This window comes from Sinocyclocheilus grahami, unplaced genomic scaffold (genome assembly GCF_001515645.1).
Source record: "Sinocyclocheilus grahami isolate Dianchi unplaced genomic scaffold, SAMN03320097.WGS_v1.1 scaffold686.1, whole genome shotgun sequence".
In the NCBI taxonomy this organism is placed as follows: Eukaryota; Metazoa; Chordata; class Actinopteri; order Cypriniformes; family Cyprinidae; genus Sinocyclocheilus; species Sinocyclocheilus grahami.
The window spans coordinates 455,157-457,256 of record NW_015505865.1 but is presented as its reverse complement, the minus strand read 5'-3'; positions in this window follow the sequence as shown (position 1 = coordinate 457,256).

Below are 2,100 nucleotides of genomic sequence, written 5' to 3'. Positions count from 1 at the left end.
GCAATTCGCTCTGGCATGCTGGATATTAGCTTCTGGGCCAAATCCTGAGTGATGGTGATCAATTCTTGCCTTATTAGTTCTCGGAGTTGATCACAATTTGTGCGTTCCTGCTTGTCCACTAGCCTTTTGAGGATTGACCACAGGTTATCTATGGGATTGAGATCCAGGGAGTTGCCTGGCCACGGATCCAAAATTTAAATGTAATGGTCTTGGAGCCACTTTTTTATCACTCTTGCTTTGTGACATGGTGCTCCATCATGCAGGAAAATGCACGGATCATCACCAAATTGCTCATGGATCGTTGGAAGAAATCGCTCTTGCAGAACGTTTTGATACCATTCTTTATTCATGGCAGTGTTTTCGGGCAGAATTATGAGAGAGCCCACTCCCTTGGTTGAAAAGCAACCCCACACATGGATGCTTCACTGTTGGCACAACACAGGACTCATGGTAGCGTTATAACAGTCACAAGCCTGTTATAGGACTTATCTTCCTCACCACTGGGGGCAGTAGAGGGCAACATGATTTTTGTATAAGTCAAGTCATATGGTAGAAGGAGAGGATGTGGCATGCAGAAGCTAAAGCATGGCCTTGCCATATGCCACTGCTACCATGGAGGATTATGGTCTCTGACCATACATAGTCTCCCATTCATCAGGCAAATATCACCTTTGTACAGCTGTTCCATGACCTTTGAGGCTTGAGTACAAAATGAAAAGGGATTAAGATATCAAATTGGCTGGAGGATGTGGATGGGGGATACTCTGGACATTGTGGGAACTTGGAATTCAGATAAGACTTTATTCACTCCATTGCAGCTAATTCATCATTCATGGACATTGGCATGGATCTGTCTTCAATTCTATTTACATTTTGGTTCTCTTTGTGTGTTTTGATTTGATGAGAATAATGTTGCTATGCTTACTTGATTTTTTTCTTAAATATAAATATGATATTTTGCATTCAATGAGAGGTTCTGCTTTGTTAAATGGATTGTTATTGCAGTAGGTTACCTTTTTCAAATAAGTTGTATGACTAGTTTTGGGTTTAGTTAAATCAGAAACAGTTATACCGTTCACCTTTTCTTCTATGAAAAATTGATTCATCAGAGAAAATAACTTTGCACCAGTCTTCTGCTGTCCAATCCTTGTATTTCCTGCAGAATTTCAGTCTGTCCTTGCATGTGAGGCCATTTTGATTCAAAGCGATGATGGCTGCATGTGTTTCTTTGGAGATAACCATTGCTAACAGGAACACAATGATTGGAAGTGCTTCTTCCCTCCTTTTATAGCAATCAGTCTGCTCTTACAATCTAGTTAGTATGATAGTGATTTCACCTGACTAGTACTCATTCACACTTTCACATGTGCTGCTGATATGATTAGTCAATTAATGTTAGCTGGTTATTTTGTGTCATGATCAAAAAAGTGATTTTATTTTATTTTTTTGTGAAAAGTTCATTTTTTGGCTAATTAAGCTTTTAGCAATGATTTAAAATGCATCTGATCACTCTACACAATAATCTAGAAACAGTGCGAATGAACACCACAACAGCTTAAGCAGCAAACTTTGCAAAACACAAAATGTATGTCACTGCCAAAACTTTTTGCCATGACTGTACACAGCTAAGTACCTGTCCACACGAACGCGGTTATTTTTAAAACCGCAGCTTTTTCTAGGCTGTTTGGCCATTCATCCACACACAAACGCAGCACCAGGTCACTGAAACCGAAACATTTTTGAAAACGCCTGCCAGGGTGAAGATTTTCAAATTCTCTGGTTGCAGTGTTATCGTGTAGACAGCGAAAACTGAGTTTTTGGCTCAACAAGACTTGGTTCTCGGGCCTGGTGCTGCTGGCATCAGCTCCTCCCTGGCATCGAAGTAGTACAGTATAGTTTCTGTCTGCAATAGCCCCACTGTGTTGTAACATGGTGTGGTATATGGGCAACTCTGGTAACGCTGCCCTCTCATTCATTGATCTGCTACCGCTATGTTATGCTCACGTGTTCTGATAATAATAATTTTCTAGAACTAAACATTATTTGGATAATTGGTAAAAAAAAAAAAAAAAAAAATTATATTTTAACCCTACTGTTAGA